Source organism: Lonchura striata, chromosome 2 (assembly GCF_050655825.1).
Source record: "Lonchura striata isolate lonStrDom1 chromosome 2, ASM5065582v1, whole genome shotgun sequence".
NCBI classification, from domain to species: Eukaryota; Metazoa; Chordata; class Aves; order Passeriformes; family Estrildidae; genus Lonchura; species Lonchura striata.
The window spans coordinates 35,071,197-35,084,743 of record NC_140704.1 but is presented as its reverse complement, the minus strand read 5'-3'; the positions used below and the strand labels follow the sequence as shown (position 1 = coordinate 35,084,743).

At 40.3% G+C, this 13,547-nt stretch overlaps 1 protein-coding gene across 6 annotated transcripts in view; it reads right to left on the bottom strand.

Annotated features, from left to right (window-relative positions):
• WIPF3 (WAS/WASL interacting protein family member 3) overlaps positions 1-11,535 on the bottom strand; it is a 39,138-nt gene extending 27,603 nt beyond the window's left edge. For 3 of the 6 annotated variants that reach the window (XM_021538059.4, XM_085568604.1, XM_085568592.1), the window contains exon 1: positions 9,829-11,051. The gene's annotated coding sequence lies outside the window, so the exon portion shown is untranslated. The other 3 variants (XM_031503864.3, XM_031503866.3, XM_085568612.1) reach the window with 3 other exon arrangements.
• Between the last annotated feature and the right edge of the window lie 2,012 nt (positions 11,536-13,547).

Sequence of the window (13,547 nt, the reverse complement as noted above, 5' to 3'; positions counted from 1 at the left end):
GCTTTCTGAAGTCTAATTTTAGGTGTCCCAAATAACGTGGCTTTTATTATTTCCCTTGGGAAGCTCTTTCCAAGTCAAATAACTCTTTTAGTTCAGATTGCCTGACACACAGCCTAATTTCTCCTTCTCCTAGTTTGATCCCATTTGCACTCCACTGCAGATGACTCTATCTTCTTCCATGCAAAATAGTTTCTCCTACTGCTCAGCATCAGCTTTGTGGAATATAAGCACTGTAATTCGAAAGTACATTTGCAAGGACTTTTTATACTTTTGGAGTTGTTTTACTTCTCACAAGGCAGTGAACTTTTCATCAGTCAGATCTCAAAACAATTGGTCTTCTTTTGTTCTGTTGGTAAGGATAATTTTGAACCTGGTAATTTCAGGTGTCACAGATTGTTCTTTCTGTGCTCTCACTGCATGTGCTTGAATAGCAGCTGGGTTTAAGAACAAGACTGCAGTCATCAATGTAAAAACTCAAGCTCCAGATTTCTGAAGGCCCAAATAAAGTCTTCACCCAGACTTTAATTTGAAGTGTCAGACAAGACAGATTAGGTGCAGATCTTTCTTCTTCATGGATGACTTTCTCAACCTTGTGCTGGATTTGCCTGTGGGAAACTCAAAATCTCTGCCTAAACTTTTTTATAGCTTTGGTCTCACTTTGTTCAGCTACCAGACATGCACAAACTCTGATGCAAGTTCTTCCCAAAGGTCTCCTCCTGAAGCATCACTGCCACAGCCTCAGTGCAGGGCTCACACTAAAACAAAATCCTGCAGGGAGCAGAGATCCACACTAAGAAACAGCGTAGCAGCTCATGTCTCCTGCCACACTGACATTCAGCAGAATCAACCCAGGTATGGCTGCAAAAACTATTCTAAAATACCTTTACCTATCAAGGAAAGGGAAGGCATGAAATAGCTGTACCTTTAATTTAGTATAATGTCTAGAAGGGGAAAAGACAGAGGGGAAAAAAATCACAATTATTCAAATGTGCATAATATGCATTTATATACTAAACCAACTCTGAATAGGGGTATTTTTTAAATGGCCAATGTCCTTATGTCTTTAGGTGGTAAAGTCATTAACATGAAACAGCACAGTTGGAATTAAAAATCTGACCCTTATAACCAAATTGGAGAAAGGACTGCAAAATAACACATTCATTACGACTGGGTTTGCAATCACTGCAGCTGCACACTCTGAAGTAGGTAATTCAGCTTTGGGGAAATGTACAGGTTTTCTTCCTTCAAAGGAAAGGCTGGGGGAGATATTTCAAAGGTGTGCAGGAGAGCTTATCTATAATATTGGTCTTACTTTCCTGATTAAAAACTGAAGGAAGAAAGTAGACCACAAACTGGTTTTATATTTTAATCAACTTTTATATAATCAAATATGATTTCCTGATTAACTGTACTGTTCTGAATTATAGCTTTAAAGTCCTTATATTTCAACAGAAAAGTCGAATAATTTCAAAATTACCTGTGAAAAAACAGCATCAATAAATATTTGCTCAACTTTTATGATATCAAAAGACAATTAGCATAATTGTTTAATTAGCAAATTGCCCATTTGCTCCTGTGAAACATCACTGAAGAACAGCTGAAATCACTGGTATGAGATCTCCACAGATCTTTTAAAGACGTGCATATACAGGGAAGATGAAACCAGAGGACAGTAGATGTATGTTACACAGATCAACTTTCCTGCTGTCACTATCACACAACTGGAAAAGACTTGGAAAAAGCTTCTATTTGGAATGAGCAGGTCTAGATTCTAATTTTAAGGTAATCGAACCATTCAAGCATTGGATGCTGCATTTTTTCTTCTTTTTAGAGTGTGAATGAATTTTTATGTTTAGAGAACCCAACAAGAAAGAATCATGATAAAGTCTCTGAATATCTTGTCTCTTTTTCACCCTACAATGATAACCCCATTCACAAAATAATTGATGGTCTCTGCTGTGTTTGAGACATTTAAGAACTGTGCAGAAGTGTCAAATTGTTAGAATCTTTGTGGGAACCCCAGCCTTGTTTTGGGGCCACATGTGGTGGTGAAATTCCTCCTCCAACCCGTGCTTCCAAAGAAAAACTCCGCAGGCTTAGCTGTTTGGTCTCAAGGCAGTTTATTGCTAGTTATCTAACAGATTATGTTCTTGGACTGCAGCTATTTGATCAGTGGCCTGGGTAGAGGCACACACACACCCTGACATCCTCTCTATCTGCTGTCTTCTTCGTCTCCCCCTCCGCCCAGGGTTGCTGCTATCTTTTATAAGATATATTACGTATAACATGTTTACAATTATTCCCCAATACCTACTACCTACGTTGCCAAGTGTTTTTCTACTCTAAACCAATCTGTGAGTGCCAACATCACCAAGAATATGGAGTTAAGGAAGAAGAAGGAAGAAGGATGGGTTCAGCCCACTTTCCTCCATCTTAGAACTTCTGACCCCCATGTACAAAGTGAAAACCCCCCTGTACATGTGCTAAAACCCCCCTGTACAATACTAAAAATATTTCCCCTCTACTTCGTAACTACTTATACTATACTATCTAACCTTTTGTGATTGCTTGTTCCACCTCCAAAGTTGGTAATTCATTCCATGGCTCAAACTCAAAATCACAGTTGTTTTTCAGCTGTCTGCCAGGGTCTAGAATGCTTCTGACCAAGGCCTGGAACCTCTAAAAATGTCTGAGAGACATTTTGAGTTCCCACAAATCTTCATTTAGAGCAGGAAGGCAAATACCCATACACATATCCATCTTATTATATGTATATATTAAGACTTCCACATGTATATTCCCACAGCTGGCTAAGAAAACTCCAGCCTTTCACCATCTAACAGTTGTACATCAGAATTGAGTACAACTTGAGAGAAATTTCTGCTCTCAGTCACCATTTACATCACTGCTACTTAAGGCAGAATCTTTTTCAATTCCATTGGAGTATGCAAACCTTAAGGAAGGGCTCTTTCTCCATTAAATACCTGATAAAACACTTCTAAGCAGCATTTGTCTTCTACAGGGTCTGTAGGACTGTCTCACAGCACGTAACAGTATCCTGAATTTAAGCCAAGGACTGTAAGTTCCCCTCAGCTTGGACTATTTCCACCAGGCTTAATGCAGTTAAGGGCTGCTTCCCCTTTCTGCCTGAAAAAAGCCCAGCATGACTCTTATTCTGTCAGAAGCCTGATAAAATTGCCACAAACTGTCCAGGGCTGACCCAGCAGGGACTACAGGAATGTGAAGACGCCTTACTTCCATGTGTGCTGTGGGCAGATCTCTGCTGAGTTCCCTGTGGTGCTGAGGCCACAAATTACAGTGCTGTTCCTCGACAAACCTCCCTTCAGAGGCAAAGCTGCACAGATGACTTCACATCCCTACATATGACTATTTCAGGGTGTAACTTCCTCTGCTCCATGGGGATCTGTCAGAGAAGACTGATTGTAAGGGAGCTGAATAAGATAATTCATCATCCTTTTTAAAATAAGGAGTAAGAGGAAAGAACAACACATACCAAGAAGAAATATGTTGTGCCTATATTAGCAGTGTTAACCTGAAGTTAGAGAGCCCAAAGACAAATGAGGTAAATTAGAAGTAATTAGGACTTGCACAAAGACATAACTTTTCAAAGGAAACAATTTATACAAAGGGTTTCCTTGAAATTAATACTGCATCATCCACACAAAGACAGTCATGGCTTGTTTCACTGCCAGCTATACAAACAATGGTGAATTTGATATACAGCCATTAGCAAAGTTAATAATTGGCCTAAGCTAAAGAAAGTGCAGCTCAGTAGACATTCAAGGTCACAGCCACATTCTGAAGACAACAGTTTACCCTTATACTCCTCAGGAGTATCAGTGTGAGGAGCTTTGAAAGGAGCACTGACATCTCACAAGTAGGCAGTGTATGCTAATAATAACAGGAATCTTCAAGCTAACTTACACTATAAAACATTTGGCTTGATCTCCCTCTGTAGAGATAATTTGATGTTTCAGGTTAACCTTTGCAAATTTTACAGCCTCTGCTAAGAAGCTAACTGTACGTTTTCACGTAATTATTTATGATCTATTTCTTTATAGTTATTCATATATTTATTTACTATAATTTTTATAGTACAGAGTTATTTAAAATGTATACCTGTACACAGAATGGTTTCCACAAAAAAATTCCAAACATTGTTTAATCAATTCCCTTAACAGAAGAAAGTTTTGCTTTCTAATTAAGTAGCTAGCATCAAAATGAAAAATGCAAACAAGGCAGTATTCAGCATACTGCTCTTCTATATTTGCTACAGACAGCTCAAACCTTGCTTTGAAATGCCAGTCAAGTGAAAAGAATTTCCAAATATGGGTGTTGGAAGACTAGAGGACTTCAAAAATCCAGTTCTTAAATAATTGTGAAATTTCCACTTTCAACCACATGATATTTTATCAGAAGTCAAATTTTCACAGCTTTACATCTTGAAAAGATAAATTGGTAGAAACCTGCATGCATGTCATGTCAGGCTGATAGCTATCAGCTTAAAAAACAGTCTAATACTGGCAGTGCAAGAAAAATAAATTCTGCAATTCAACATTCACCATGCTTTTCAATAATACAGTTTGAGGCCCCAGCATGGACTGTGGTCATTGTACGTGCTAAAGAGAAATTGTCTTTCACAAGGGATGTGGTCACCCGCAGGAATAAGTTGTCAGGGAAATGTTCACCTCAAAGAAAGAATGGGAAATTTTGATTCTGGTTTTCAGTGAAATTGTGATTACTTAATTTCCATTCCAGTGGTAAAAAGTTAGCCCTAATAGCCTAACAAATTAAAATCTAACTTCCAAACATTCATTCTCACTTTCATGCCCTTTTCTGTCAATCCTGTTGAAGCTGCTGTCCTGTTTCAGTTATATAATTGATAGCTACATCTCAGATGTTTCTTTACACCTGCATAAGGCTTCCATACTTACAAGTACATAACTAGAAATTCCTATGTTATTAAGAAAGCCTTGTTATGCTACCATAACATTGCATTTTTGCTGTTTTAACTAACTCATTGTTCTGAAAAAATAATATGCAATATGTTCTTTTTCTCCCTTAAGCATCAAAGCTTATATCAAAGTGCCTATGTGCATAAAGGTGTAAATATGCTTTCTTGTACAGAAAATTGTTGGCTGTTTTTAAAGGCAGTGCACAGAGTATCTAGCTCCAATCTTACATCCATTTACTCAGGACAATGGGTTTACTTTGTACAATGAACAGCAAATTGCAGTCATTTGCAACTGCAACAAAAAAAAATCCTGACAAAAGATGTTTTGATTTGCAGGCCTAGTTCTGAATTGCTAATAAAACAAAGTATTGAGAAAAAAACAATGTGAGTTTATTAAATTGATGTTTCAGCCCTCTGAGTTATTAAAGGTCTTCATTGGTAATTCCTTGGGAAAGGCATTATATTTAGAGAGGAAATTGTGATTGATACCTACCTGTACACATGGCATAAGCAATGAATATCAGGGATTCAAAAAGACTCAACTAACTGCTGCCTGATAAAGAAGGAAAATTATTCTAGGGATTAAATGGCAATAGAAAATTTTTTGCATTTGTATCTATCATAGGTGCAAAAGAGAAAAGTGGTTTTCTTTGAGCAGCTCTGAAATATACTTGTAGAGCAATCAGTATCTGCTACCATCAGACGAAGCAGGTTAAAGATGAGGACTCAGTTGTTTCCATGAATTCTGGTGTCAAGTTTTATGCTGGCTTTGGACTTCAGCTTTCATATTAACCAGCCTGGATCTGGCCCATCCTCTTTCTTTATTTCGCTTTTGAATATTTCTCCCCTTTTCTAGTGGTTTACCAGTCTCTCCATTCCCACTCCACTTTCTTTGCCCTTGTCACCATTCACTGCACCTTTTGCCTTCTGTTGATACAAGGCAAGGCAAGAAGAGGCCTTTCATTTAAAAGGTAGAGTTGTCTGCCCTGGGGAAAGAAACACTGCACATGGAGTAAAAGTAAGTAACTCTACATGATGATACTAAAGGTTCAGCACAAACTACTAATACTGAGAAAAACAGAAGAAATGTAGAGCTAGGCTGGTCCAGCTCTGAAAAAACGGACAGAATGTGATTCTAGGAGATATGAGGATGTACATCCTGACTAGAACTGGTAAGTATTAATCCAAATGTACAAAACTCCACTTGACGGATTGGATAAAAGATTGAAATATTGGAGAAAAAGAAGCAGGTCAAACAGTCTGGGCAGAGGAAAGGAGCAGAGTAACCACAGCATACTCATTTTGCAACTACTCCACGCCTTTGCAGCTCTTGGTACAATCTGTTCAGAGCAAGCCCAAGTAGCCCCACATGGGACTGCATAATTTATCCTACTGTTAAGTCAATGTAAACTCATGATCATTTGATCCAAGGATATTTTGTACAATCCGCTTTTGCATAATTTCCTTGCTACTTTAGTAATTTCAAGGCTAAAAAAGGCTTTAATTCTGTATTAAATGCCCTGCTAGACCCCACATCTATCACTCACACAGTACCTTACAGAGATAGTCCCCACCCCCTCTGCCAATTTACTAATCTGGGGGCTAATTCATCTCTTATTTTTTTTATGTAAAGTTTTCCTTTCTTTTCAGTAGTGAGATCAGTTCTTTAGGCTTTAACTCTGAAAATACTCCAGCATATATGATCTGCAGCAACATAAGAAGCATACTAACATGTTAAGCTGTTCACAGTCATGCAACTGACCAATAAAAGCAACTTTCTGTCCAAATCCCAGGCAGAATTTGACAGATATTTTTGCAATAATTTACACTTCCCAAAGAGAAGCAAACATTCCCTCTGAAAAGAAATTGCTAAAACCCCAGTCTGTTTTCCTGGTATATAAGCCTGGCTTGCCTTTTATGGACCTCATTATTTTCCTTATGTGTCTACTCAACTAACACAGCATATCTACAGATTTTGAATGGATATAGTGTTTTTTATTTTCTTCCTTAGCATATAAAAAATGTGTAACTGACTTGGACAAAAGCCAAAAGCCTGTCAGGATTATTTTATACACATCAGTAGTGCTGCTGCATACATATTTTTCTCTCACACAAAACGATGCCACTTAGGAAAGTAGTAACATAACAGCTTTAAAACAATAGGATACGAAAGAGGAACAAAAGACCGCATAACCTCCGTTGAGATTCAGTACTATATTCTGGTCTTCTCTTTTTATTTGTTACTTATAATGAAAAGAGGAAAACCTGATATAGTAACTAGAAGTTAAATGGTATTTACAGACCTGTGTATGGCTTGTGAAAGGCACCAACACAAAGGGGTTACTATCTCTAAACCTATTCATTCACTTCCTTCATTTTACCCCTCTCTTATGAATGAAGCAGAAATGCTATAATTTCTAGCCAACACATCCATTTATCAAGGCAGTCATGGTAGTTGCCACCAGGGTAAATGGAGTATATAGAATATCCATTACACAGAAGCTGCAAAGCAGACACATTTTGTTTAGTTTTCTTAGACACTTTTAAGAACAGGGTCAAGACTGAGCAAGCACTTTCATGCTGAATTTTCTGTTCTTATGCTTAGTGAATTTAATAATGTAGGGACTTTTGGCCCAGTTTTCCCCCACTTTTCACTTTAGCACTTACACTGTAGCTATAGCATAGCTGCTATGATGCTCTGCTCTGCCTGGGCTGGCTGCAGAGTGACACCATTAGCATCACAGAGAGTTATCTATCTATTTGTAACAACAAGGAAAGATGACACAGGGTCAATGCACAGAAGAATTAGGCTCTCCATGCATGATCTTATTTGAGAGAGAGATATTTCTGGTAGTGAAATCCGCTTCAGCTGTTGTTTCAATTGCCATGGCATGAAAACATGCTTTTTGCATCTTGTGAAAATCCTTTAGCTGTTTCACATTCTTTCAAAGCAATCAAAAGGCAGCTTTACAGCTGTCATGTATGTAATACTGAATGAGTCCACTTCACAATACTCAGAAGTGAAATTAAGGTAGGTGTATTAAAAAAAAAATTACAATTTTGTCTGAAAATACAGTTTCTTTCTTTCCAATCTGGAAGCTGCAAGGACATTTTATTCTGTTTGCAAGTATAGCACTCTTTATATCTCTGTTCATCCTGGCTATGGAGCCACCAGACAACCCTGATGCAGAATGACCACAGATAAAAAAGCAACTGTGAAGTACCATTAAGGTTCTTCTACTATATGCCCATTTTCAGAAAGCTCCAGTCTCTCAAAGACAGTAACTACTTTGTGTAAGAACACAGATTAATTGAGGAAGATCTATAAGAACAGTGTTAAAAGCAGTCCAGAAAGCTGCATCTCAAAACTGCATAGCAGCTACTGGTAACTCAGTGTAATGTGAGTACTAAAGACTTCTTGATAAAAGACTTTACTGGGTATCTCACTTGATTGTTATGTTTATTTAGATACTAATTTCACATACACTCTGAAGAAGATGGGAATTTTTATTCTGGCGCAGCAGAGCCTAGCATAATTTCCCCAAAGCTTCAGCTTTTCATCTGTGATCTCATTTATTAGAACTTAAATGAACTACATAAAATACCCACGCAATAATGCAGCAGATGCTCACACACATGCAGGAGCAGTAACTTACAGGGCAAGAAAGCTGAGCCTGTCCAGTCTCACCTACTTTGCATGACTGAACAGAGCTAGTCCCAGCCACAGAGCACAGTGAAAAGCTTCTACAAAAGCAAATGTGTCTGAAAACAGAATGTAATTATTATAGGTGTGTTATGACTTACAAACAATGAGATTTTATATTAGGCTTTTCACTGTTTTGCTTCTCTTTGGAGCTAAAATATTCTAAAATATTAATACTAAACTTTTTAATACTTAACATAAGTTAATTTTTTTTATTCTACTTTGGAGTTCTCAGCATCTCTCTCTTAAAATGTGGAAATATTTTTCTATTTGTTATGACTAAGATATTATTTTCTGTTCAAGGTCTTCTTTTCAGAGGACAACGAGTTTCCCAAAATATGGACCTCATCAAGCAATAAAATTACTAAGCATAAAGACAATAATGCTAATAACTATTAGCATGTGGCTATATTTTGTTAGGACATTCAGCAAACAGTGCTGACTTTTATGGAGTGATTGCTGAGATGTGACAGTGCTATGTTTTGATTTACTTTTAACAAACCAACTATCTAAATACTTTCTGCAAGTTCAGATTTAGTAGTCATTATGTACAGACTCCAAACATTGACTGTACACTCCACTACTGCAGAAACAGAAACTGAGGTGTTACAGGATCTTTATTTATATTTCCTCTTTTAGGTGCAGAAGGAGTGAGAGAAATAAAGAGGAAGTTGCTTTGTATTATACAATGATTTGATAAATACAGTTATATATTGCTCTTTCCAGCGCAGTACGATCACAGAAACTGAATTTCAAGTGCATCTCAATTATTTTCAGGCATAGATCCAAACCAGCAATAACTTGAGCGCTGTAGCTAATGAATTAAACATTGCATCTGCCCCTAAGCAACCAAAGTCTGTATGCAAAGCTGGTCAAACTATTTATACACCCCTGTCTTTAGAGAATCTATATCCTTTATTAAAAATGATATAGATTCCTTTTTAATAGATATATTTAAAAAGACAAATAAAGTTTCATACTTAAGTTTCATACTTATATTGCAAGCCCCATTCCCTAACCTGAATCTTCTATAGGAAAAACATCAACTCCCACAGCATTCTTTCTGGTTATGAGTCTAACCCCGACTTTGCCATCATCATCTACAGCAAAACAGCCAAAGCAGTCTATCAATTAAAAAATACACACTTACACAGTCTGCTTTAAGGGTCGCACACTGAGCTCCTCATATGTTATCTTGCACATGGAAGGCGGTACCTGACAGCAAAGCAGACTCAACCTTTCCCCTGCACGCAGGGCAATGTCCCGCACGAGCCGTGGGTGGCAGCAGCGCCTGCACCGCCCTGCGCATTCCAGCCGGGACAACTGTTTTGGGTCACAGGTTCATGCAGCGAACGGGAACCATCCCCACGCACACAAATGCCTAACAAGTGTCCCAGCCCCGACTGCCATCACGCAGGAAAGTTGCATTCATTTCCTTGATAATGTGCCCTATGGCTTGTCCTTCAGTACAAAGCACGCAAAGTGAAGATGTTAACAAAGATTATACAAACACATGTTGTGAAATGAGCAGGAACTTGTACTGCATACACAGATGGAGAAACTGAAAACACTGATTGTATCAGGAAGCAGTTCAACCACTTGATTCATGCAGCGTGCACAGTACAGGTATCACTGCTACCACAGTTTCAGCAATATGCTACTGTGTTAATCAGAAGGAGCACTTCCAGATTTCAGCCCATAAATCCAGACCACTCCAAGACTGTTCTGTGTGGAAATCATCAAACTTTACCTTATATCAATGTTTCCTCTCCTAAATCAGACTTATTTTGCTATCTTTCAGAAACCTTGCTTAGTAATATTCCACTTTCAGAACCAAAATAAACAAAAGCATGCTGGTCTCATGTGTCCTCCCTGTTCTCAAACTCCTGAATTTCTTGAGCAACACAAGCCCAGTCCCCCTTCACAGCCCCAGAGATGCAGGCTGTCACATAATCCATCATCCCTATGTCTTTGCAAACTTTGAGCATATCCAAACAGAAATAAAAAATCTGCGTGCTATCCTTTACCAACACATTCCCTGTCGCTCTGAATTAGCGCCAGCAGGCTGATGCGAATGTCACTAGATTTTATTCTCAATTCTATCCATGTTAATTATTATTAAACCTTTAAGAGCTTCTTTCCAACATTTCTTCAGCATTCTCCCTCCAATATGTACACGAATATTTAATACACGGTACTTTTTACAATCACTCGGTCCCGTTTTCTCGGCTGACCTATTCCAGCACATCTACTTCAAGGACGAGAACTAGGAAAAAAAAAAAAAACCAAAAAAACAAAACTTCTTGCCATCCACCTCCGCCGGAGAACAACCCTCTGCTTGACAAAACAGAGCAGCACCGCGCACAGCCCGTGCCTGACCTCAGCCACGCTTCCTCCGCCGCCGGGAGTACCGCATCCCGGGGCCGCGGGTGCCGCCGTCACCCCGCGCCCTCGCTGCCCCGCCGGCCGGCCCGGGGCCGGGGCCGGGGCCGGGGCCGGGCCGGGGCCGGGGCCGAGCCGCAGCACCAACTTTGCCCGCCGAGTCGTCTCTGACCCCGCGGCACCGGGGAAGTCCCGGCCAGGACCGAGGGAAGGCGGCGGCCGCGCCCCCGCCCGGCGCTGCGGCTGGCCGAGCTGTGAGGGGCCCGGAGACCCCCGGGGACCGCCGGGGACCCCCAGCCCCGCCGCGCCCCGCCGCGCCCACCTGCTCGGCGCCGGTGCCGTCGGGGCTGGGGCGGCTCCTCCCGGGCAGAGGGCGCCAGGTACGGCGGCCGCCCGTCCCCCCTGGCGGGGGCGGGGAAAGGAGAGCAGGGATCTTAAGATCCCGAGGGAAAAAAGCCCGCCCCGGACTTCACGAGGGAATAAAAATAAAGATATATATTTAAAAGTAGTAATTTAACACACGTGCACACACGTAAACACCCCGCCCACCCGCGGGCCGCGCTTTCCATCCCCGCTCCTGGAGCGCTGCAGCTTTGGTGCGAGGGTGAAGTCCAGCTGCAGCCTGGCGCACCCTCCCACATGCTGGTGCCTCGGCAGAGCCAAAGCTACTTTTAAAAGCCCACGTGAATGCCACAATGCTGCCCCATGGCACGGAGGAAAGATGGCACTACCCTGTCCCCCTGCCCAAATATGTCCACCTGCCAAAACACTTCTGTCCTGCAGTGCCCTTGCACTTGTAGTTGGCTGGGTAGCCTTGGCTTTTGTACCCCTGATTGTGCACTAGAAAAAAAAAAAAAAAAATCTTGTTTTCTTCTGGATTTATTCCAAGGCTGCTTGAAGATGGGAAAGTTTAAGTCTTGCCCTAATGAGCCTTCCATGTTTCTGTCAGGACAAGGAACTTGCAGTAGAACAGCCTCCTAGACAGCTGGAGGAATGGGGCACCCCGAGTTTGTCATGTGCGAGTGTCTCAGAAATGATGATGCTGATGAATAAGTTAAAAATCATAATGTGGGCTCTGGTCTGCCCAGCAGTCTTTGGAAGGTGTTTTCAGATGGCTGAGAGGCAAGCCCATCTTCACAGGATTTCTCTGAAAATTTCTGCCTTGCTTTTTATAAAGCCATCCAGACAAATCAATGTCACTTGGACCTGAATGATGGCAATGTCAGCCTGAGATGGGTGGAAAGTTAACAATGGGCTGTTGTGGCACTTCTGCTCATCAGGGCAAGGGCACAAAAATCAGTGCTCTAGATCTTCATGTCCTGTCTGCCCAGAGGTGTGAGTTTGATTTATTATTCCGAAAATACCCTCCTGATTTCTTGCCTGACTAAATAATTTTCAGTCGTAAGTATCTGCCCCAGTTGCTTCCACAGCAGTCAGGGAGCTCTAAACCCATTTCCAGCTTGTCACTAGTTTGAACTTCAATGCAAAAAACAAAGCCAAGAGGGTCATAGGTAGTGCTCCAGAAAAATTAAAATGTCAGCATTTACTTTAAAAAAGTATATATAATACCACATTTGAAAACTGCTTTCATTATTCATGCAAATTAGTCTCAGCTGAGATTTTATTTTAGATTGCTAATGCTGAAATGAACTTTGTCCACCTTTTGGATAAGATAGAAAAGGAACTTCAGAGGAACAGGCTGCAAGAGCTACAGGGAAAAAAAAACCTGCTTTTGTCCTGTTTTTTTTCATTTAATTTCTTTCATTTCCCAATAAGGTCCACATAATTTCTGCAGAATTTGTCCAGTGCAGCAGCAACCATTTCTACCTATGGGGCTGGACTGATCTAGTACAAAGGTTGCACACTGGTGTGGTCTGAAACAATCAGCTTTTCCTGTTTGCCCACATTTAAAACACTGCAGTAGGTACCACTGCCTCTTGGCTAGTTACAGAAACTTGTCACACATTATATTTCATTCAGAGAATTCTACTGAATTGCATGCCTAGGAGTTATGAAAGTCTTCTTTTTATGTTTGGTCTTTGGGAGATGTAGATGGAAAGGAAAAAGGAAAAAGGTGTTCCCTTTCCAATGCTAAATTCAAAGGAAGGCACTGGAGTACTCAATGGCAGTGGAAGAGGCCAAAGACTTCTGCACAAACTTCAAGGAGTTCTGTGAAGGCCAGTGCACTGAAACACTCATTTCTTCTGGTTTTCCACACGTAATTCTCCTCCTCCTCCTTTGCCTGCTTGTCTTACTCCCAGCTGTATCCAAGATCGCAGAAAGGGTAATGCAGCAGGGACAAAACTGACCCTGCATTATCATATAGGATGTGCTTTTCCTGGGTTTTATTATCTACCAATTTAAGATTATGTGAAGTGTTTTATATACTGAAAATTTTCCTCAAACGTGTTTGTTTGAGGAACATTGTAAAACATTGTAGAACATATGTAAAACATATGGCTATGCATTGTAAAATGTATCAAATGC